This window comes from Malus sylvestris, chromosome 10, assembly GCF_916048215.2.
Source record: "Malus sylvestris chromosome 10, drMalSylv7.2, whole genome shotgun sequence".
NCBI classification, from domain to species: Eukaryota; Viridiplantae; Streptophyta; class Magnoliopsida; order Rosales; family Rosaceae; genus Malus; species Malus sylvestris.
This window is the reverse complement of record NC_062269.1, coordinates 17,607,476-17,633,560: the sequence shown is the minus strand read 5'-3', so window position 1 is coordinate 17,633,560 and position 26,085 is coordinate 17,607,476. Positions and strand designations below refer to the sequence as shown.

The following is a 26,085-nucleotide window of genomic DNA, read 5'->3' as shown; positions in this document are numbered from 1 at the left end:
GCCACCGGAAAACTCAGTCCAGCGAGCTCGCGAGGAAGAAGACGCGCGTGGGTGTGCGTGAACCCGTGCCTGTCCTGGCGCGTGGGGGCACGTGTCACGTCAAAAAATTATTTTAAAAATTTATCGACGTCCGTGACGTCGAGTAGGTCACTGTGGTATATTCATATACCCAAATTGAGCACCGTATGAAAAGTATTAAGAATTGTTGGTTGTATGCTTTAAAATAACATTATTTTAGTTGTTTCGCATATAGGTGATACCTATCCCGAGGACGAGCGCATCCAGGGACGTCACGGGGGTTACGACCCTTAGACTTATCTGTGAGTGGGCAGTATTTTCTATTTATACCTATATGCTATTGAATTTCCCATAAATTGAGTTTTAATGAAAGTATGTTTCTAAAATGCCATGCATGCATGATATGAATTATATGAATTAGTAATTGATGCATATATATGTTAAATGGTGATGTGGACGCATAGGTGAGTATCAGGTGAGTTTTATGTTATTCATGCGAATCATTGATGATGTGTATTATGTTGATAGCTCATAACCTGCAATCATGGTGTTAGTGCTTATAGTATTCACCGCACCGCACGCTCACCTTGGATCCAAGTAGGTGCATGTCGTACAGACCATGAGAGGGTTCCGACATGCTAGTCGTACAGATCACTAGAGGTGGTTCCGACTAGTAGGTGACCTTAGATTATGCGCGCAGATGATTGATGAGAGAAGCACTATAGCATATTATTTCACCATCCTAGTCGAACAGACTACTATAGGTAGTTCCGACTTATGTGCAGTGTAGTGCCGTACAGGTCACAGTTGGTGACTCCGGCAGTGCCGTACAGGTCACAGGTTGTGACTCCGGCTGGATGGGATATTGAGCTAGAGAATTAACCGTATAGGGCCAACTACAGGGTCTCCGGTTGATTCCTTATTTCACCTGTTATATTGATGCATCCATATTCTGTTATTGACATTTATGGCATGGTATATTTTCTGGATTTGATAAAGATGGATGATTTGAGATATATGAGGATTTATATACTATTATGTTATTTTCTGGGAAAGTATACAGGTTTTACAGCGAGGGGTTAGAAATGTTTTGATGAAATGTTTTCGAAAAGTTTTGTTATACTGACCCACTCAATTTTGTTTTGCGCCCCTCCAGGTTCTAGTTAGCAGTCGGTGGCTCACGAGGTTTTCTTCGGCGTTCTGACAGACTTCCTGCATGTAGGACTCACCTGCGGGTGTTGTAATTTAGTTTGGTCCTACTTGACTGCACCTAGTTGCTTAAGCTCTGTTTATGTGTGTGTTCACACTTTAACTCACTCTAGCATGCTATTGGGTTATATTTGCTAGTTGTTGGTTTTTTACTTCTTCAAAATTCTCGTATCTTTTGCTTCCGCACCGCACTTATGGTTACGTCATGCTCACGTGACGGCCAGCACGCTTTGATTCTAGGATCGGGGTGTGTCAGAATTAAGCCGAAGAATCCACCTAAATTCAACGCCAAGTCATGAGAAAACAACAATGGTCACTAAGCACCTTTAGATTTTCATTTCGTAATAAGCCTACAAATTTACTTGTTGATTCGGTGCCAAGCCATGGGGGAAACAAATTAAACCCCGCTATTAAGCACCTCCAAATTTTAAATTTAATATAACTAAGATGGTGAGCATTATTACCACATTTAAATTAGAAAACTTCATTTTAATCCTTGGCAAAGATGACTTTTTAATTAAAACCATGAGTAAGATCAAAATCTAATTTTAGTCTCTGATACATTAATAACCTCATTTATTAATTATATTTTGATTTTTTAATTATTTATCTTTTTCTTTCTAATTTTTAATGTATTAATTTTATTTCATTATAATTTTTTTTTTCATTTCATTCATCATAATATATTTTGTTGTGAATATTTAGATTAACTAATTTTTGTTATACAATATATTTTGATGTACTTTATCTTCTTCATTTAGGTATATTAAATTCATTATAATACATTTCGGTGCATACATTTAGGTACACACATTTCAGTACATACATTTCGATACAAACATTTAGGTACATTAATTCAATATAATACATTTTCGGTACTAACATTTCAATGCATACATTTCGGTACATACATTTGGGTACATTAATTTAATATTAATACATTTCGATGCATATATTTAGGTACATACATTTCGGTACTAACATTTAAATATATTAGTTCAATATAATATATTTCGGTACTAACATTTAGGTACATTAATTGAGTCTTTCAAGTTTGAAGAATGTTAAATAAAATTAATAAATTAAAAACTCTTTTTTGGTCAAAAAATAAATTAAAATTTGTGTATTAATAAATTTAAATATTTAATGGGAGACATTAAATAAAATGCACATTAATTATTTTGAGTTAAGGGCACATTAGGGACTAAAATCAATATTTAATCTAACACCAGATTTTTTTTAAATTTTAATCTTCTTGAGGGATTAAAGTTCAAAAATCCCTATTTAAATATTGGCCTGTGTTACCTGAGTTAACCATGAACAATAATTTTTAATTAATATAATAAAATACTATGTAATGATGGAGAATAATAATTTAAAATAAAGTTGATTACCATCCATAATCCATAAGTTTCCACGCTAAATCTTTTTATTACTTACTCTCATCTCGATGTGTTCCTTCCATAGAAGAATTGTTTTTGTTTTTTTTTTTTTTTTGGAAAAACATCATGCCAAAACATGGTGAAGCATTTATTGCAACAACACAAACTTACAACCAAGGTCCAAAACAGATACAGAAAGCAAAACGGGGCCAACCAAACACACCAAAACAAGCCAAACCAAAAGTTGGAATCGAAGAAAACATAAAACAAGAAACACCGTTGCAACCCCCGCCACAACCAACGTTGCCACAACAGTGCTAGTCGATCCACCTAAAGCCCATCTCCCAATCGAGTAGCACCGCAGCAAACCCAGCAACCAATTCCAATCTTCAGTCTAAACACAACCACAGATCACCAAGAACCTGCAGCAAAGATAAAGAAGCGCGTGGAAATCCACGAGCAACACTGCCAACCAAGGCAGACAACAAAGAGAAGGTGGGGGTGTTTGGAACACCCGACCCAGTGCATGCACCAGATCAGAGCACACCGACTCAACATGCCGCATCTCGCGACAAAACTTGACCAAAGATCGGAAATTACAGGAAGGAGGAGGAGAGACAGCAGTGGGAGGAGAAGAGGGTAAATCAAACCAGGAAGAAAGGGAAAGAAGCATTGAAGGGGAGAAGAAAGGGAGACTAAAGCAAAAACAAAAGAGCACCCACCGATCCCAGCCACAGCCAGGATCGGCAGTAACAAACTGGAACACGATGGAGAAACACTCACACGAAAGGGTTAGAATCACCCTCAACCAGAGGGAAGGTCTCTCACGGAGGAGAGAAACTTAGTTAAAGCTTGTTATCAATCACTACTAGTAGAATCCATAGAAGAATTGTTTGGCAACTTGTAATCACTACGTTTCTCTTCAACTATAATAAAGATATATAGTTTGACAAAGAAAAGTTACGGAATAGGAGCTACCAAAATGTGTGTCAAAATGTGTGCCTTTGGATCCTAACCGTATATAGTTGAAGAAAAATATAGTGGGAGGCACACATTTTTGTGGCTCCCATTCCGTAACTTTTTTCAATAATCTGAACGTCTATTTTGAATTCATCATTCATAGATCATTATTGCAAGACATAAAAATTATTAAGACATTCATTTATAGTGATAAAAATGGACGAATACAATTCTACAATGAAACACTAAATTCAATCCAACTATCATATGGCTTCAAATTTTGGTGATTTTGGTTGAGATGATATTTGAGGAAAGACTTAAAAGATGGATGGTTACATCATTGAAATACATTATTGAGTTTCTCACAAAAACATGTGTCAAAAAAATGTGTCTTCGGATCCTAATTCATATATATATGAGCGCTAAGTGCTAATTGGTTAGAAAGTTAATATGGTGCTAACCGCTTATTTGGATCCACTTTACAAGAAAATCTCATGATCCGAACTATTTATTTTAGATATAATCATCACAAAAAATTAGCCAAAATCAAGCAACATTTAGTCATGTAACTATAATCAAACAAATCGACGAATAAAATATGTCCTATAGCCTGTAAAAAAAAATTACAAGAATAATCAAATGGAGAAACGATTCTTCTATGGATTAGGATCTTTAAAATGAACGGCTCGGATCAAGAAATTTAATTTCAGAATGGGCCCAAATGAGTGGTTAGTTGTAGGGACCACTCTACGTCGAATTTTAACGATCTGAACCATCTATTTTGTAAGTCTCGGTTCATAGATCATTCTTGCAAAAATTCAATTTAATCTGAAGTCATTTGCTTATTTAATTATCACGATGAAATTTAGAAGAACAAAGTTTTCTTCAATTCCTTTGAATTGAATTAGATCTCTCAAATATTTCCGATTTCGCTAATATTTTACAAGGATGATCTATGAGGTCCAACTTAAGAAATAGACGGTTCGGATCGTTGAAATTCGATGTGGTGTGGACTCCACAACTAATCCCCATTTTTCCTTTTCCTTAAAGGTCTCATATATATATATATATATATATATATATAGGGATAGGATCAAGGGACAAAGATTTTGACAAACACTTTTACACTTCTTTGTAGCCTTTGGATCTTATAACATTCAATGGTCTAGATTAAGAATGATATGGAGATTGTTAAACATTAAATGACTTGGATGATTTTGTGGATTATAACTAATAAGGAAAACACAAATTTAAATTAAATAGAATTATCCAATACAATAAAATTTAAAAAATAATCAAAATTTGAACTAATTAAAAAAGAATGTAAAACCCATAGCAAAGAACACCCAAGAAAGGTGAGGAGACATATCGATGTTCTCGCGCCTCACTACCTGTGATACTCTAATTTAATTGATACAAAATTTTAATGCACACTACAACGAATCAAGCTATCAGTCTCTTGAATCTTCTCAGAACAAAACCCTAAATTCTAAATCTTCAATCTTGACTCCTGGATTTCACTTTTTTTTTTCTTTTTTTTTTAAAATACGGTGTAAATGAATAGTTGATGAGTTTATGGCTGCAGAAATCTCAAACATGCTTGACTCAATAGGGTTTTGCTATGGAGGTGGCAAAGTGTTGAATTGCTAGCCTAGGATTAGGGTGCTTAAACTCAAAACAAATTATTGTCAAAGCAAAACTCTTTATGCCTGGGATCATGTTTTTTTTTTTTTTTTACTGTAATTGGGTTCTTTGTTTGAAGGAAATAAAGACTTTTCATCATGAAGTTGTAGACCTCTTCAGCAAAGATGGAAATGGAATTTCATGTTTTTTTTTTTTTTTTTTACACTAGATATTTTAAAGTTTGATTATTTCTTTTTAAATTTTATTATTATTTGATATTATTTTTATTTAAATTAGTGTTTTCCTTATTAGTTATAATCCACATAATCATCCAATTAAGTCATTTAATTTTAAAAGCCTCCAAATCGCTCTTAATCAAGACCTTGGTTCTTATAAGATCTAAAGGCTATAAAGGAGTATAAAAATATTTGTCAAAATCTTTGTGTCTTGATCTTATCTCTCACACACACGCACACATATAAGCGCTTAAGCACTAACCGATTAGTGTCCACATCGGGAGACGCTCATTTTGTGACACACATTTTGGACTCACACTTTATAAGGCTCACTTCTTAACTTTTTTTAATGATCCAAATCATCTATCTTTTAGGTATTCCCTCAAAGATCATATTTACCAAAAATCATCCAAATCCGAAATCATGACTATGAAATTAAATGATAGTCATTTTCGTGTTGTTTGCTAATTGTATTTGTCTAGTTTCTTCACTACACATGAATATCTTAATGGTTTTGGATTCGTTTAATTTTTTGTAAGAATAGTCTATGAATGTTGAATTGAAATATAAATGATTCAAATCATTGAAAAAAGTTACGGACGAGAACCACAAGAAAATGTTTCAAAATGTATATCAAAATCTATGCCCCTCAATCACAAACATCATAATGGCTTGGGAAAAAAAAAAGAAAATAAGAATTGAGAAAGGAAAATAAGGAGCCATCCATAACCACAAATATCATAATGGCTTGGGAAAGTTTTATAGAACTTTAGAGAGAAAATTTGCTCTGCATGAGAAAATTAAGCCTAAATTTTTTGATAATATTGATATTCCTATTTGCACAGACAAGTTTTATTTTCTCACTCCACATATTAGTGAAGATGTTCATGATAAATGAATATATAGGGAGTCAGTATAGTAGCACTCACTAGACCTGTAAACGGGTTGGAGTTATTGGATTTGGATTAGGTTAACCTGACTTGTTAATTTAACGGGTCAGCCCAACCCAGCCCATTAAGCCAACGGGTCACCCAAACTCAACCCCATTAATCTAATAAGTCACTAGTTTCACCTGTTAACTTCCCGTTAACAACTTTTTTTTTGTTTTTTGTTTTTTCAAATTTTGCATTTCCAATACAAGTTATCCATATTTAATCAAAATTTCACATATTAACTAATATTCTAACATCATCATCATCATCATATATATATATATATATATTATATCAAATTACAATCTTCCATATCAACTAATTAATAAAGCTCCATAACAAGGGTTTTGCAAAATGTGATCGAGTAGCATAACTATACATTGTGGGGCACGTGTATTCAACATCATCAAGAATGTACCACCCAATTACATCGCCACTTCAAGGAAGAATTTGCCTATCAAATACCCAAAAATCTGCAAAACACAAGCATAACACACGCACAAAACACAGTTATTTTAGAATCACAAAACAAGATTTGACTTCCTAAACTAAATTAGAATCACAAAACACAATTATGTCATTCACGCCAAGCTTGATAAGAGTTGGCTTCCTAGACTAAATTGGAACTCTCCAATTTTTCCTTGACAAGTCAAAACCAAGGTGCTAATTAACAAGGTGGGAAAACATGATGTAGTAAATTAAAACTTAAATACTACACAAAATATTTTGTTCAAAAAAAAAATTACTACACAAAGGATGCATGCAGTGTTAATTTGTTTCTATTAAAAATAAATGGATAAAATGAAATTTTGATTAGTTTTGATACCAAATGAACAATAAAAGTAAGCATTAATCTTGCACAATCCTATTAAGCTATATGTGGTACTCCCAGAATCAATCTGAGAACCAGATGGCTAGCAGAATCTAGTGATTAAACATCACTTAAACTATATTGTCCATCCTAATTATTAAACATCACATAAAATATCTTTAAAAGAACAAGTGAAAATACATGTCATGCTTAATCAAGACTAATACTATTGAAGCATTGTCCCGAATTTTCGTTAAGGCTCATGTCAAAAATTTCTTCAGTAAGTTCTTCCAAGTCAGCATCCTCTTTCTCTAAAGATAAACATAAAAGGTGAAAAGGAAAATAATTACAATCTATTATATAGGAAAAAAATACAAAGTAATATAACATCTACCTCCTTTGCCAAAAAGCCAATCTCTAGTACATAGCAAAGGCTTGAATGGTTTTTGGTCAAAGAACTACGATATTAATTAAACACCCTACCATTAATATTAAATGTTGATTCCGAGTCAACAGTTGAGATGAGAATTATTAACACATCAAAAGCCATACGAGAAAGTACGAGATAACGAAATTGCTCAAGTTTCCACCATAAAAGAATATCTAACTCTTGCTTCCTACCGAGTCTCTTTTCTTCAATATATAGACGTAATTCAGTTTTTTTCAATTGAAGTTGACCCATCTTGGTAAGTATTAACAAATTTCTAAAAGTAAAAACAAAATAAAAACAAAGACCTCAACTTACAATATAAAGATGCATATAAAAAGTATAAAAACACAATAAGAAATATAAATACTACCTCAAAAAGTTTGTCTCCAACTTTTATTTGAGTAGGATTTTGATTGATTGATTGGATTGATTGGGTCTTAAGACAAGTTTAGGTCTATTTGCTATTGTTGGCGAGATAGAATTTTGCATGTTCTTCCTTTTGTCTAATATCGTTATGCATATTCCTTTTGTCTAATATCGTTATGCATATTGCTTACAATCGTTATGCATATCATTTGGCAATTTTAATTTGTCATTGAAATTTGCAAAGCTTCTTTTGCCTGCTTATTGCTATGTGTTTTTCCTTACAAGTCCCGCAATTGGTTTGTGTTTTATATATGATTGATATATGTATGTGTCAATGCATTATTAGATACTTTAAACCCAGGTTATGCACACTAGTTGTACACAATTTCTATGACCAAAATGACCGTTTGAGGAACCACTGAAACCATGCACATTGGTTGTTTTGTGGTAATTTATAGCATATATGTTAATTTATATTATGTTTCAGTGATTAGTTTTAGAACTTTATATATATGGGGTAATTTTTATTCAACTAGTGTCAATATCTAGATGGAATTAAGCCAATCAGTTATACTAAAAGCATGTAGATATTGTCATATCCCGGCCCGAGTCCACCACATCCCGAGCCCGTTTCACCACCGTAGCACAATATTGTCCGTTTTGGGCTTACCATTCCTACACGGTTTTGTTTTTAGGAACTCACGAGCAACTTCCCAGTGGATCACCCATCCTGGGTGTGCTCTGGCCTCCTTTTCGCTTAACTTCGGAGTTCCTTCAGAACCCGAAGCCAATGAGCTCCCAAAAGGCCTTGTGCTAGGTAGAGATGGGAATATACATTTAAGGATCACTCCACTGGATGATGTGGGATGTTACATAACTTCCCAATAGCACGGTTATTCATGAGCGTGGTTCGTGCAGAAAAGTATATATTTGTATATACTGATGATCAGTCGTTGGACTGGTACCCTTGCGTCAAGGCCCATATGAAGTGGCATGATTGTAGATGATATGAAAATATATCTCTACATATGCATTACTTGGCGAAAGGGCGATATGCTGTAAAGGCATGACTATTTTTGTAACCGTCATGACAATAGATATATGAATTTGAATTGCTACTGAGGCTTACTTATATATATATATATATATATATATGTACCTTTCAACTAATTTGGATGATGAGGAATTATGGTCCCATCCCAACATACTGGATCATGGTTTCCTAACAATTGTGGCTTTTGAAAAATGGTTTCTTATTGGAAATCAATGAGGTTAGGATTGGGCTTTAGTGCTTAATAACCCTATGTTGTAGTATAGTCAGTTTACGCACACATTGAAATGATATGTCGGTTAAAGCCACGTGAACACCAGGTGTAATGGATTCATACCAGTTCATGAAAGAATTCCTTTTACAGAAAGGAGATGTGCTGAATTTTCAGAGAACGGTTGGCTGATTTAATGGTTGAGGATGGTTGGGTATTGGGTTTCATTTTACCCGTTATAAGTAACACTAGCAGACATATGAGGTTTTGAACAGACGTGTATTATATATATGGGTTGCTGAAACAATGCGATTCATATAAGGTAATGTCTGTTCAAATTGAACAAACGCCTCTTCCAAAGAAAGCACTCCCATTTCTATAATTAATACTAGCCTCTCCGCACGCACGTTAGTTTTTTTTTTCATTGTAATTGTAGAGATATATTGTCACATCCCAGTCCGGGTCTACCACATCCCGGGCCCATTCCACCACCGTAGTACGATATTGTCCACTTTGGGCTTACCATTCCCTCACGGTTTTGTTTTTGGGAACTCACAAGCAACTTCCCAGTGGATCACCCATCCTGGGAGTGCTCTGGCCTCCTTCTCACTTAACTTCAGAGTTTCTACGGAACCCGAAGCCAGTGAGCTCTCAAAAAGCCTCGTGCTAGGTAGGGATGAGAATATACATTTAAGGATCACTCTCCTGGGCGATGTGGGATGTTACAATCCACCCTCCTTAGGGCCTCGACGTCCTCGTCGGCACACTTCCGACCAGGGATTGGCTATGATACCATTTGTCACATCCCAGGCCCGTTCCACCACCGTAGCACGATATTGTCCGCTTAGGGCTTACCATTCCCTCACGGTTTTGTTTTTAGGAACTCACGAGCAACTTCCTAGTGGGTCACCCATCCTGGGAGTGCTCTGGCCTCCTTCTCGCTTAACTTCGAAGTTCCTATGGAACTAGAAGCCAGTGAGCTCCCAAAAGGCCTCGTGCTATGTAGGGATGAGAATATACATTTAAGGATCACTCCCCTGGGCGATGTGGGATATTACATATATTTTAAATGTATTGTGCAAAAAGGAACTTTTTCTTTACCATACACGCCCTAAAAAGTTGTCATGTTTTTCGTTTTCACTTTGCATAAAGTAATGATTTAAATGTTATTCATGCAATTGTCAAACTTCCAGTCAAATAGTATCTACCTTGTCAATTTTTGTTGCTTTACCTAAAGAATCGCAAAATTACTCAATCTGAATGCCTTCAAATTGTCCATTTCCCCTGATTTTTCTGTTTTTGTGTCATTTCGAAATGTTTGTTGGAATAAGGGTGCACGCACCTAATGGAATCACCAGCAAAGTGATTCAAACTCTTGGGAGCGTGCAATTACACTCTAGAGGCCCCATCATTCTTTGTAATTCTGCAAAGAAAGAAGAAAATAAGGGCGGTGATTGAAGTATTCACCAATTCAAAAATTCGACCTTCAGAAAATTTTGTCAATTTTCTCTCCCTTTTTGTATGATTTGTGGGTAGATAATAATTGATTAACCTATTCTCCTCTTCTTAAACGTGTGGATGGCAGTTTCTATGTCCACTCTCTGTAATGCACTTTGTTTACGATTAATCTCTATGTGTGGGTGTGCTTCATCTAACAGTTGAAAGGTGAACAAATTACCTATTGTGAAGACACAAATAACCAGTTAAGGAGACCGGAATTCCTTAATGCATGACATCCATACCTGACCATAATGCTCATTAATCAAAGAAGAAAAAAAATCAAAATCTAGAATAAAACAGGATGTATAAACTGCAAATTACAAACTAATGTTAGTAAGACTAAAACTGACAATGAATTGAGAAACTGAAATTGTAAAGGAAAAGTAATAATAGAGAGAAACAAAAATATCAGTGTAGCATATTCTCATAGAATTTGAATCAGTATGTGAACCTGTGTAATAAAATAAAAGGGTTAATCTCTGTTTACTACCCTCATGTTTCGTGGTTTTCAACATTTAGTATATCAAGTTTTTTTTGTTCCGGAGTCATACCTAAAGTGTAAATTTTGGGACAGTCTCATACATCATTTAGTCAAACCGTTAACTCTCCAGTGAACTGATGACGTGGCGCCCATTTGGACAATGATTGGGTGCCACGTGTCATTAAGGGTCCACGTGGAAATTACAAAATTCAAAAAATTTTAAAAATTAATTAATTTAAAAAAATAAAATAAAATAAAAAAACCTAAAAGCTTCCCGTATTCTACCTCCCCCATTTCTTTACTTTGCAATGCCAAACCCCCCGCGCCACACCCTCTCCCTTCCTCATCCCCCTGCACCCTCTCTCTCCCTTCTCTATTTTGCAACCCACACCCTTTCCCTTCCTTTTCTCCTCCATCCTCTTCTACAATCTGTCCGCCAAGTCTCCCTCCCGCCGTCGTGACCTCGATTCCCTCCTTCTTCTTAGGTAATTGTTATCTTTCTCTTTTCTTTCCCTAGTTCTAGAAGTGGTTCTATTTGTTCCTGATCAAATATTTGAAATTCTCAACTGGGCTTGGTTTTCGATCTCCAATCTCTTTTGTTTTTTGGTATTTTTTTTACTTCTTCTTCTTCTGGGTTGGGGGGGGGGAGGATGAACTGGGTTTGGTTTTTTTTTTTTTTTTCTTTCTTCTTCTTCTTCTTCTTCTTCTTTTTTTCCTTCTTCTTCTTCTTCTTCTGGGTTGGGGATGGAACTGGTTTTGGGTTGGGGTTGGGGGGGGGCGGGGGACGAACTGGGTTTGTGTTTTTTTTTTTTCCTTCTTCTTTTTTTTTTTTTTTGGGTTGGGGGAAGTTTTGGGTTGGTTGGGGGGGAGGGGGGAGGAAGAACTGGATTTGTGTTTTTTTTTTTTTTTTCCTTCTTCTTCTTTTTTTGGGTTGGGGGAAGTTTTGGGTTTTTTTTTGGGGGGGGGGGGGGCGGGGGGTGAAGGACGAACTAGGTTTGTTTTTTTTTTCCTTCTTCTTCTGGGTTGGTGATGGAACTATTTTTTTGGGCGGGGGGGGGGGAGGACGAACTGGGTTTGTGTTTTTATTTTATTTTTTCCTCCTTCTGGGTTGGGTGCGGGACTGGGTTTTTGTTTTTTTTTTTTCCTTCTTCTTGTGGGTTGGGCGTGGGACTGGGTTTTTTTTTTTTTTTTCCTTCTTCTTCTTCTTCTGGATTCTTCTTCTTCTTCTTTTGGGTTGGGGGGGAGAAGGGAAGGGGTTTTTTCTTTTAACTTTTATTTAATTAATTTTTTAATATTTTTGAATGAAACGTGGCGCCCAGTCATTGTCCAAATGGGTGCCACGTCATCAGTTAACTGTAGAATTAACGGTTTGACTAACGGATGTATGAGACTATCCCAAAATTTACACTTTAGGTATGACTCTGGGACGAAAAAAACTTGATGTAGTAAATGTTGAAAACCATGAAACATGAGGATAGTAAACAGAGATTAACCCAAAATAAAAATATAAAAAGCAATGAAAGAAACAAATATATGAATGTTAACAGATTTTTATATACTTGCTCGAGAAACGAAAGCATGAAAGAGAGCAAACCTGAAAGAAATCAGAAATGATTGTTCAGTGATCTTTAAGCGTGCGTGCGATTAGTAGAATTAGAATGAGGCATCGAATCTAATTATTTCTGAAGAGTAGTCTACATAAAGAAAACACAAACATAAGGAGGGTACCCAGGAAACGCACCAAATATGATTAAAAAAAACACTCAAAAAGCTAAATTGTTATAAGAAAATAACAATCGGAAAATAAACCAAGAGAACCTTTGTTGGAGGATACAACGAACCTGTTAGGTTTTTTCAACCCATGATAAGTTGTCCTAAGTGAAGGAAAAATTTTGTCCTAGCTAAGAACAAGTATGAACATTTGAATACACATGCAAGCTATCAACACTTTAAAGTAGGCATGCATCCAAAAACAATTCATAAAACCCATGACTTTCAAAGCCTAGTATATGGTGAACCAAAATAAACTCTTTAACAAAATTAAAGAGAAGTAAAGATTTAGTGATTCTTTACCCTTGAAGCTCATCCTTGTTTACACAAGGGATTCACCCAAGTGGAAGGCCTTCAAGTCACCTCCAAGCTCCTTGAATCCTCCTTGTGTTTTCCTCCCTTTAGTGCTCCTTTGATGATTAGAGGAAAAAGGATTTGTTCTCCAAAAACATCAAAAGCTTGATGTCTCTAAGTCTCTTCACCAAGGTTGTATATTGTGAAGATGATATGGATGACTTAGAGAGATTTTAGATGCTAGTAAAAAAACTCTAAGTGGCCGGCCTCTATGTAGAAAAAGAGAGAAAAATGTTTCACCCAATTTCTATTAGAAAACCCTAATGAGAAAATTGCTATAAAGTTGCTTTTATAACATTTTTCTTTGGTGAGTGGCAAACTTGCAATTAAGCAAGCTTGCCCATTCACCCTAATGGCCGGCCTCTCCTTGTTATTGGGCTAATTTGCCCATTTTTTTTTAGTTGTCATACAACTTAAACATAATGGGCCTTGTGGACCAAAACACTTTTGGGCCCCGAAACCCAAAACCAACATATAAGCCCAATACGAACCTTTCGTATAATTAATTAACTAATTAATTAATCTTGACCATTCTTCAATTAAACCATTTAATTGCTTATCCATTTCATATAATTTCTTCACTAACATCCTTATGTGGTGTGCGATCCATTAGGTTCCAATTAGTGAGGCAGTGGGCGATGTTACTCTTAACGATCGATTGTGAATTGAAACCACATTTCAATTCTCCCTTAAGATTAGTGCTTGCTAATCTTCAGGGCTTCCACAAACCATGAGTGACACCTAGCAGCATATCATGGTTACCCAAGCTATGTAGAATTGGTTGGAGAACCTATCCAGTTACAACTACAATGCAATACGGTCCTTCTCTAATACAATACTCTTAATCACATTTTTTAAGTGATAGTTTGTTTCATGTCTACTATCCAATGTGATACTTTCCTATATGATTCCTTTGAATATGATTTGGAACAAACTTCCTAAGTCATATTCATATGCTTTGGCCAAAGACTTTAGAATCATATCTTAGAGTATTCTCCTTCCACCATGGAAGGTTAGAGATCCCTTGTTGTGCATTCATATGCCTACATGACTAGATAGCTTGACCCCAACAATGCCGTGGACAATCCGAAGGAATGCCATTGACATGATCAAAGATCAAGGACCTAACCATTAGACATCTATGATGCCTCACGTCAAAGGACTACTTTGCATATTGCAACTTTAGAGTTCATACATGACATGTATGTTCGAACTCTCTTTTGATCGACGTTCAGTGTACTCGATTACTCTTTCGAGCACCTATGTGTTTGTCTCAGTGTCCAACACCAAATGACTTGAGACTAGTTCATACTCACGTTTGAGTCAACATAACACATACTAACCTTAGCGGATTGTCAATGCCCAATTGGCAATCCTATGGCTAGGAACGTTTTAGGAATGATCATAAGAGAGAGGTCTCGATAATCTAACTCATTAGATCACTTCTCTCTTAGAACAAATACATTCCTTGGATTCCCTTATTGCTTAAACACATGATACAATAAATAGTGATTAACAATAAGCTTTGCCCTTCATTAAACATATAAAAGTTTAATACAATAAGTATTCCAAAAGCTATTACATCAAATGAGTGGCTTTGTGGGCATACTTCCAACAATCTCCCACTTGCACTCAAAGCCATCTTCCCATGTATCTAATACCCATCTTATCCATATGACGATCAAGCTGGATTTGAGACATTGGCTTTGTCAGTGGATCTGCTACGTTATCGGCTGAGGCAACTTTGAGGATGTTGACTTTCCTCTCGGCAGCATATCTTCTAATGATATTAAAGCGCCTATCAAAATGCTTGTTCTTTTGATGTGCCCTGGGTTCCTTGGCTTGAGCTATCGCCCCACTATTATCACAGTACAAAGTTACTGGTGATGTAATGGTTGGAACCACTCCAAGTTCAGTAATGAACTTCTTCATCCAGAACGCTTCTTTGCCGGCTTCAGCTGTAGCGACATATTCAGCCTCTGTCGTGGAATCAGCAATTACACTTTGCTTCTTGCTTTTCCAACTAACAGCCCCACCATTCAGAGTGAATACATATCCGGAGTTGGAACTTCTATCATCGACGTCAGATTGGAAATCTGCGTCTGTATAGCCTTCCACTCGCAACTCTGATGCTCCTCCATATACGAGGAACATGTCCTTAGTTCTTCTTAAGTACTTAAGGACCGTCTTGACAGTTGCCCAGTGTTCTAATCCTGGGTTAGATTGATATCGACTAGTAATGCTCACAGCATATGCGATATCAGGCCTTGTGCATATCATGGCATACATGAGACTTCCTATGGCTGAAGCATAAGGAATTCTATTCATATGCCTTATCTCTTCAGGAGTCTTAGGTTCCATGGACTTAGAAAGGTGAATTCCATGTCTTACAGGAAGAAAGCCTTTCTTACATTGTTCCATCTCGAACCTACTTAGCACCTTATCAATGTACATAGATTGGGATAATCCAATTAATTTTCTGGATCTATCACGATAGAGCTTTATCCCAAGTACATAAGATGCATCTCCTAAATCTTTCATGTGGAAGGTTTTGGACAACCACACTTTTACAGAAGAAAGTATTGCAGTGTCATTCCCGAATAGTAATATGTCATCTACATATAACACTAGGAATACTACTGCATCCCCAACGACTTTTTGATAAACACAATTGTCGTCTTCGTTTTGAGTAAAACCAAACGTTTTGATTTCAGTGTCGAAACGAATGTTCCAACTCCTGGAGGCTTGCTTGAGTCCATAAATGGACCTTTGAAGCTTGCATACCTTAGTCTTTTCAGACTTGGACACGAAACCTTCGGGTTGAGTCATATAGAGCTCTTCCTCTAGGTAGCCGTTCTGAAAGGCCGTCTTCACGTCCATTTGCCAGATCTCATAATCATGGTACGCAACTATAGCAAGCAAAATCCGAATGGACTTAATCATGGCTACAGGAGAGAAAGTTTCTTCATAGTCAATCCCTTCTCTTTGCCTGTAACCCTTGGCTACCAATCTAGCCTTATAAGTCTCCACGTTCCCATCAACGCCTATCTTCCTCTTGAAGACCCATTTGTTTCCAACTGGTACAATACCTTCTGGAGGGTCTACAAGAGTCCAGACCTGATTTTGATACATGGAATCCATCTCGGATTTCATGGCCTCTTGCCATCTCTTTGAATCAATGTCGGACATTGCTTCAATGTAGTCTCTAGGGTCCTCCTTTGTTTCATTGTCACCTAGAAGGTACAATTCATCAAAGTCATTGTCTAAGCCATACCTCTTAGGTGGCTTACTAACCCGTTCAGATCTACGTGGAGCCAGGGGTTCAGGAACAGGGTTGTCAATATGTCTAGTGCTTGTTTGTGGTTCATTATTAATCTCATTAATTTCCATCTGTTTGCTTATAGTCCCTTTGAGAACGAATTCGTCCTCTAGAAACTTAGCAGTTCTGGCGACAAAGACTTTCTGGTCGTCAGGATGGTAGAACTCATATCCCATAGTTTCTTTAGGATATCCCACAAAATAGCATCTTACTGATCTCGCTTCAAGCTTAGTAGCTTCAAGCTTCTTGACATATGCTTCACAACCCCAAATCTTAATGTGTTTAAGACTTGGCTTTCTTCCATGCCATATCTCATAGGGCGTTTGTGAAACTGATTTGGAAGGTACTCTATTAAGCAAGTAAGCTGCTGTATATAGAGCGTATCCCCAGAATGTTACTGGTAGATCAGCAGAACTCATCATAGAACGAACCATGTTCATCAAGGTTCGATTTCTCCTTTCAGAAACTCCATTGAGTTGTGGAGTTCCCGGTGGAGTCCACTGTGATATTATTCCACACTCTTTGAGGTAATCTAGGAACTCGTTACTCAGATATTCACCCCCTCGATCCGATCTTAGGATCTTTATCTGTTTCCCAGTTTGCTTCTCAACTTCATTCTTGAATTCTTTGAACCTTTCAAAGGATTCTGACTTGTACTTCATAAGATACACATAGCCAAACCGAGAGTGATCGTCGGTGAATGTGATATAGTAGGAGAAGCCTCCTCTCGACGTAGTAGACATAGGTCCACATACGTCAGTGTGGATTAACCCTAGAATTTCAGTGGCACGCTCTCCTTTTCCAGTAAATGGAGATTTGGTCATTTTCCCTTTCAAGCAACATTCACAAGTACCCATCCGGTCATTACCTAATGGGTGGATGTATCCGTCTTTCGACATCTTGTGAATCTTTTCAAGGTTCACATGTCCAAGTTTAAGATGCCACATCTTTTCTTGGTTAACTTCTTCTCTAGCCCTTTTGGGTTTTGAGGTATTCCTGCTCGCAATACAGTGCATCCCACTATTCGTCTCTAGGTGAAAAAGTCCCTCTATCATATTACCATGAGAGATAATACGACCGTTCAAGTATAAAGTGCAACTCATTTTGTCAAACAATACTGAGTGCCCATCTCGTAAAAGCTTAGAGATGGAAATCAAATTCTTTATACATGAAGGAAAATATAAACAATTTTTAAGTTCCAGGACTTCCCCAGATGGTAGGTTAAGCATGTAGGTGCCTATTGCTTTTGCAGAGATTTTAGTGCCGTTCCCAACTCGCACAACCATCTCATTATTGCGCAGTGATTTGCTCCCCACTAGTCCCTGCATCGTATTATAGATATGTTGACTAGCGCCTGAATCAAATATCCAGGAACTGGAGCTCACTGTAAAAGCACTCTCTATGACAGAAATAGTCTCTTCAAAAGTTCGTGTCATAAGGCTCGCAATGTGCACCCTGTATTTCTTCTTCCAACGTTCATCCTTTCCACAATGAAAGCATGTTCCTTTGGATTTCTTTGCCTTCTTCTTATGCAACCTTTTCCTTATGTTTGCATTCTCACTCCCACTGTCTATTTTGAAACCTTTTTCAAATTTACAGCACATGTCAATCATCTCTTTCAAAGAATGATCGAATTTATTCACTTTATAGTTTACAATAAACTTAGTGAAATCATCCGAGAGAGATGCAAGGAAAAAATCTTGGGCCATTTTCCCATCGATGGAAGTTCCTAAACTTTTAAGATCTTTAAATATCTTTTCCATCTTTTGTCCATGTTTATGGACCGATGTCCCCATTGCCATTTTGGCATTCATTAGACTACAAACATTTGAGAATCGTACATTACTAGTCTCAATGTCATGCATCTTATGCAAACTTTCAACCATGGCACAAGAAGTGTCCATGTGCTTATGTAGCTTCATAAGCTCCTTACTAAGTGAAGTGAGGATTAAGCATTTGGCTTGTAAGTCGTCCTCATAGTGTCTAACATAGTTTTGACACTCCTCCTTTGAAGCTAATTTCGTAGGAGGTACATGAGGAGGGGATTGCTTAAGCACATACAATATGTCTTTCACCTTTGAGACATTCTCAATGTGGCGATACCAAGCAAGGAAGCGTTGGCCCTTAAGGCCATTTTTGTCAAGTATAATGGTGGGTATAATTTTAGGCATGTCGTTCACTACATAACATAACAGAAATCGCATTAGATTGTTTGTTTAAAATTATTTGATTGGGTCTTTGAATCAAATAGTACCACCCACTATTTTTGGCAAATTCCACATCCCTCAATAGAATTCGAGAGTTATATTGAACTCTTAGCGGGTTATGGGAGACTCACCATTACCAAGCCCACCTCACGATGATACGATGTTGGCTAGCAAAAATAATGATGAGAGAATAACGCTTTATTCATTTACAACTTTTGTAATTACCCATCCGTTTGGCCTCTAGAGAATGTTGCCTCACGATGATACGATGTCGGCTTCATTGCACTTAGTTAAGTTATTCCCACCATGCTTAGTTTGTATAGGGGTTCAAGAATAGCCTCACGATGATACGATGTCGGCTATCCTCGTTGCCTACATTCACCTCATCATATGTATATGGATTCCTCCTGGATGTAAGCACATGCTTTGTACTTCCCCATGATAGGGTGAAGCCGGTGCATGAGTCACAAACGCTTGGAACCCACCACGGTGGAAGGCCTACGAAGAGATGTTCAAAACATCTCTCGCTTATCAACTTAATATTTGATTTGAGGGAGTAGTTTTGGGCTACATCAAAACATTTTAATCACATTAAAAGAACTTGGGCCTATCATAACTATTGGTCCAAGTCAATATGATTTAGTAGCATATAATACTCCCACTGTTTCGTTGAAACAAGCGAGACTATATGAAACTACTAACGAATGCATTGCATCCTCATATGGACTATATAGTCATACTAGGTTTTAGGATGATTATGAACCGTTTGATTTGATCCAACACGAGCCTTGTGTTGGACCTTGGGTTTAAGGTAGATAGTTGTTGATTTTAGTTACGCGTTTAATCCAATTAAACCGTTATTTCCTATTGGGCGTTGGACCCAACTATTCCATTTTGCATACATATAAACAAAAAGGAATACATGAAATAATAATAAGGGCTTATGCCCTTTTACAACACAAATCAAATGATGGACTTATGTCCATTTACAACAAATTGAATTAATCAAATTACATTCAAATCTATACTACTAAAAACCCAAACATTCAAAATGTATATCGGCCAATCACATAGCTCAATTATCGTGGCCTTTGGTTCATAATCACCCTTTTCTTAATCAATCATATTAACTAAGAAAACAACTTTAAACAATTGGTTTTTGGATCCATAGAATTGATTTAAATGGAACTAAATAGAATGAAAATCCAATTCTCATTAAAGAGACAAAACAATTTTGTTCTCATTTTATTTGGGCCAAAAGGAAACTATGACCACAACAATTGGGCCATAATGCAAATACAAAAAACTTTTGGGGTCACTTTGTATAAACACAATAGTCCACAACTTCATGTAAATACAACTAGATCCCAAAATTTTAATAATGTAAAAACATCATTAAAGGATCAAAACAATTTGTCCTTTAGAGTTTTAGGGCCTAAACGTAAAAACGTAAACTTTTGGGCCAAAATGCAAAAACACAAAAGTATCAAAACTTTATGTTAATTGCACAAAAGGCCCCAAAAGGACCCCCACTAGGGGTGGCCGGCCATTTTATGAAAAATTGAAAAAATTCTAAAAAGTTTTTGCAAGTTGATTTTATTAGGTGAGGTTAAAGGTGAAGGTGATGGTTTGTAAGAAAAGGTTTTGTAAAAACATTAATGAGTTTAGACAAACATTAAAACATTTCATCACATCTCACCAATAACATCACCCATCAAATAATAAATCAATTATATACCAAAACTTTATGATAAACATAAAACTTTTGAATCAAAACTTCAAAACTTTATGTTCTTGGCAAGAACACCAAGAACAATGAAGAACACCATGAAAACTCATAATAGTTCCATGGATGTTTTCATTCACCAAAACTCAATTTTTCACCTCTCAAAAGAGGGCTAATATCCTAGGGTACTTAGGGGTTCCAAAAGTCACCTTAAAACCATTTTAACAAGACAAACATGAACCCAAAAAATCACCCTAAGGATTTGGCCGAATTTCCCAAAACTCATGGCACCAAATTTTAGTTCCAATATTCATGCTTAAATGAAATACATCTACAACATTTGAGATGCTAAATTTTCTAGCAAAATTTATATATTCAAAAGCAAGAACAAAGCTTGTAACATTTACAACATTTAAATCACAAAATATGAACATCACAAAACCCAAAAGGATTCACCATAAACTAGGCCTAGGCTCTGATACCACTTGAAGGAAAAATTTTGTCCTAGCTAAGAACAAGTATGAACATTTGAATACACATGCAAGCTATCAACACTTTAAAGTAGGCATGCATCCAAAAACAATTCATAAAACCCATGACTTTCAAAGCCTAGTATATGGTGAACCAAAATAAACTCTTTAACAAAATTAAAGAGAAGTAAAGATTTAGTGATTCTTTACCCTTGAAGCTCATCCTTGTTTACACAAGGGATTCACCCAAGTGGAAGGCCTTCAAGTCACCTCCAAGCTCCTTGAATCCTCCTTGTGTTTTCCTCCCTTTAGTGCTCCTTTGATGATTAGAGGAAAAAGGATTTGTTCTCCAAAAACATCAAAAGCTTGATGTCTCTAAGTCTCTTCACCAAGGTTGTATATTGTGAAGATGATATGGATGACTTAGAGAGATTTTAGATGCTAGTAAAAAAACTCTAAGTGGCCGGCCTCTATGTAGAAAAAGAGAGAAAAATGTTTCACCCAATTTCTATTAGAAAACCCTAATGAGAAAATTGCTATAAAGTTGCTTTTATAACATTTTTCTTTGGTGAGTGGCAAACTTGCAATTAAGCAAGCTTGCCCATTCACCCTAATGGCCGGCCTCTCCTTGTTATTGGGCTAATTTGCCCATTTTGTTTTAGTTGTCATACAACTTAAACATAATGGGCCTTGTGGACCAAAACACTTTTGGGCCCCGAAACCCAAAACCAACATATAAGCCCAATACGAACCTTTCGTATAATTAATTAACTAATTAATTAATCTTGACCATTCTTCAATTAAACCATTTAATTGCTTATCCATTTCATATAATTTCTTCACTAACATCCTTATGTGGTGTGCGATCCATTAGTCCAATTAGTGAGGCAGTGGGCGATGTTACTCTTAACGATCGATTGTGAATTGAAACCACATTTCAATTCTCCCTTAAGATTAGTGCTTGCTAATCTTCAGGGCTTCCACAAACCATGAGTGACACCTAGCAGCATATCATGGTTACCCAAGCTAAGTAGAATTGGTTGGAGAACCTATCCAGTTACAACTACAATGCAATACGGTCCTTCTCTAATACAATACTCTTAATCACATTGTTTAAGTGATAGTTTGTTTCATGTCTACTATCCAATGTGATACTTTCCTATATGATTCCTTTGAATATGATTTGGAACAAACTTCCTAAGTCATATTCATATGCTTTGGCCAAAGACTTTAGAATCATATCTTAGAGTATTCTCCTTCCACCATGGAAGGTTAGAGATCCCTTGTTGTGCATTCATATGCCTACATGACTAGATAGCTTGACCCCAACAATGCCGTGGACAATCCGAAGGAATGCCATTGACATGATCAAAGATCAAGGACCTAACCATTAGACATCTATGATGCCTCAGGTCAAAGGACTACTTTGCATATTGCAACTTTAGAGTTCATACATGACATGTATGTTCGAACTCTCTTTTGATCGACGTTCAGTGTACTCGATTACTCTTTCGAGCAACTATGTGTTTGTCTCAGTGTCCAACACCAAATGACTTGAGACTAGTTCATACTCACGTTTGAGTCAACATAACACATACTAACCTTAGCGGATTGTCAATGCCCAATTGGCAATCCTATGGCTAGGAACGTTTTAGGAATGATCATAAGAGAGAGGTCTCGATAATCTAACTCATTAGATCACTTCTCTCTTAGAACAAATACATTCCTTGGATTCCCTTATTGCTTAAACACATGATACAATAAATAGTGATTAACAATAAGCTTTGCCCTTCATTAAACATATAAAAGTTTAATACAATAAGTATTCCAAAAGCTATTACATCAAATGAGTGGCTTTGTGGGCATACTTCCAACACTAAGTCTATAAGGAATTATAGTCTTAGAGGATTAAATTATTTTCCCAATTGGAGTTGTTTTCCCAATTAGAGTTGTTTACCAAATTGGAGTTAGTTTCTCAATTGGAGTAGGATTCATAGCTAGATTCCAATTAGGATTAATAATCCTTATTGAAGAAGACCTTTATTATGTCTATATAAAGGGGCTATTGTACTAGTTTTGAATTGAAGGGAGCAAAACAATAAGTTGTATACCACTCAAGGGATTAGAGTGAGAAAATATTGTAAGGGCAAGGTGTGTGCAAGAGAAAAGAAAAAAGATAGTGTATTTCTTGTTCTCGTTCTTTTAGGTTTTTCGTCAAATCCTAGTTCTAGAGATTTGCCAAGATTATTGGTTATACTCATTATTGATATAGTTAAAGATTGTTGCTATCCCGTGGACGTAGGCACATATTGCCGAATCACGTAAATTCTTGGTGCCATTTATCTTGGTTATTTGTTTTTTGATTTCCGAAGTTTGTTCTTCTTTTTCCCATTCTTAAACGCAATATTCTCAACAGAACCAAAATAAAAAACGGAGTTTGTGGTAGAGGCATGGGCTTAGGGTGCCGATGGGTGAATACTGAGTGTCGACGGAGAAGCAAATTTGAAAAATGGTTGAAAATGAAAACCCAATCTCCTTTTCAGAACGTGGGTTGTACTTGAAGATGACAGTTTCCATCATCAAATCATTGCAACTGTCGTTTGTTTGGATAGTTGGATAGTGCTTATATCAAAAATCGGAGTGATGTTTTCATCATCCATTTTTTTAATCTAAGGGGGCCACATTCATTGCAGAAAAAGTATATCTCACGTAAGCACCTCTCACGTGTGTTGTGTTTCATTTTACTATGTTACCCCTATTATAAGCAATTACTTTTGTGTTGTCTTTTTTATTGAATGAGGACATTATGGGAATATTGAAAGCTTCACCAAACTAGGGCTTTCCCTTTATGTATATAAATATATGGTTCAATATCCAAACCTGGTATCACGTTGTGATAAATATCTGACTATGGTTCTTGTTTAATTTCAAGAAACAAAAAGTATGGATAGTTGAAAGTAAAAGGAGTGCCAAGAGAAGTGCTTTTCATAGAAATGACTTATGAGGCTTGAAAGTCTAGAAGTAAAGATAAGATAAAGAGACAATACCTTCATTGGTAACTACTTTTTAAAGTATGAAAGTGAATTATTAATAACATTAAAGCAACCGCAATGTGTGTGAATTGTGGGGGAGTGGCTTAGCTATTTTTGAGAATGAAATATACTTAAAAAGAATGTAAAAATAACTTGCTTCTAGAAAGAGATAACAATTACTCTTATAATTGAAGTTTTAAGGTATTGAAAGGTTGGAGATCTTCTAGCAAATACCTTAAATATGGGGGAATGTACCTGAGTATTAGCAAATTACTTTGTAAGTCCTAACATGTTTTGAAAGACGTAACATTGGAAAATAACTACTCTCAAAGGAAATAATTTCCATACATAGATATAAAGTTTGTGATGGCCATATAATGAGTAGTCAACCTAGTGGCACCAATTTTTAAAGGTTTGACTAGAGAGTAAGTTGTATCATCGAGGGGAATGGGTTAAAAGCCTATATCTTAAGAATTGCCATAATAGCAACCCAACCTAATTGACTGGAGATCCCAAGATCTAGGTTCAAAGGGACAACCATATTGTGGATGATTCAATGGAAGCACTGCGGAGATTACCTCCAAACACAAGATCTCTTTTGGCGTATCTTACCTACTCGTATACCTTTAGCCCTTCTCTTTGAAGGACTTGGTGCACTTGTTGTACCTAGATTCACCATTGACATTTCCATAGCCTCATTGTCCTCTTCATCAAGATCCGTCTGCATTAACCATAAACAAAAAGCGACGGTAATAACAATTATAATACGAATCAACGATTAAGCATCCATGTAACATGAGTAATAGAACAACAACTTCATTTACAGATTATAGATGTTGTTCAGCTTAAGTCTTAAGCACGTACCAAGAACAGAACAACAATAATTACAAATAAAAAAGATGTCAAATATTCAACAAACAAAAAGAAAAAGTCTCAAGTACATTCAAGATCGGAAAAACACCAAAACAGAGGAGACAAAGGAACTCAACTAAAGATATACAAACTCTTTTGGAGAATGACAAATAAATAAGTTTATCATTTCATTTGGCTATGGTTAATCCATTTTCATACAAAGGTCAGAAGAATAATGCAAATAAACCTTATATTGGTAATCTAACTAAAGTAAGACAATCAAAAGAAACTACAATACAGACTTGCTTTTTTTCTGGGTGGTTATTTTTCTATTCCATCTGAAAGGGATAATGCGATTTTGACTTAATTTCATCAAGGATGTGTTATGAGTAAGTGAATTAGTTCCCACTGAGCAGTGGGGGTACATGATTACTGGTTTCATTCTTCTTCTGGCCTTCAAAAGCTACTATTAGAACTGCTATAAGCATTCTCAAGCCAAGTTTAGGCTGGGAAATTTGAGCATGCTTTTTAGAAAATCAAAGAACTAGTTCTTAACTTCCTAAAGCAGCAAAAACAAAACCCTAGAAACCCCAAAATCTATGATCCAATCACACACAGAAAGCACAATCGTAATCGAAATTATCCAACACTAATCAACTAATTCCAAACTAACTCGAAGCTGTTCTGAGCATCACCTAAAACCAAGCTCAAGTAAAAACTAATAAAAAATATACCAAAAGTATAATCCGCACAAACGAAAAGTAATCGCCATGGAAGAAGTTGTTGAAGGGAATCAGAGCTTACCGGAGATAGAGTGGGGGAGTTCAGTAAAACCTTGACTTTTTAGGAAGAAGATGAGGGAGAGAAAGTGAGCCACTAGGTAGAAGCAAGATATAAAATATCGATGATATTGGAAATATCGATAGTCCAAAAACACGGAAATTTCGATGGAAATATCGGGATATTATCGATATCAATAAAAAGTGAATAAAAACCACGGAAATTGTAAGAAAAACTTAGAAATTTTCATTGAAACTTTGCAGGATGTTTATTTAGTCAATTATCTATAAGTTTATCACAAAAAATTGGAAGGAAATGCATTGCATGATAGATATAACTGATTTAAGTTGATTATATAGCGAGCT

General features: G+C 36.1%; 1 long non-coding RNA gene across 4 annotated transcripts; it reads right to left on the bottom strand.

Moving 5' to 3' along the window:
* Positions 1-6,652: 6,652 nt before the first annotated feature.
* Positions 6,653-25,797, bottom strand: LOC126586780 (uncharacterized). 4 transcript variants are annotated; one of them, XR_007610897.1, is made up of 6 exons: positions 25,675-25,785; positions 24,701-24,809; positions 12,805-12,904; positions 10,908-10,971; positions 10,572-10,652; positions 6,653-6,833 (listed from the first exon to the last, which is right to left on the bottom strand). It is a non-coding gene; the product is annotated as an uncharacterized LOC126586780 (long non-coding RNA). The 4 variants fall into 4 exon arrangements; XR_007610899.1 differs by lacking the exon at positions 10,572-10,652; XR_007610898.1 differs by lacking the exon at positions 6,653-6,833 and having other exon boundaries at positions 9,985-10,652; positions 25,745-25,797.
* Positions 25,798-26,085: the final 288 nt, after the last annotated feature.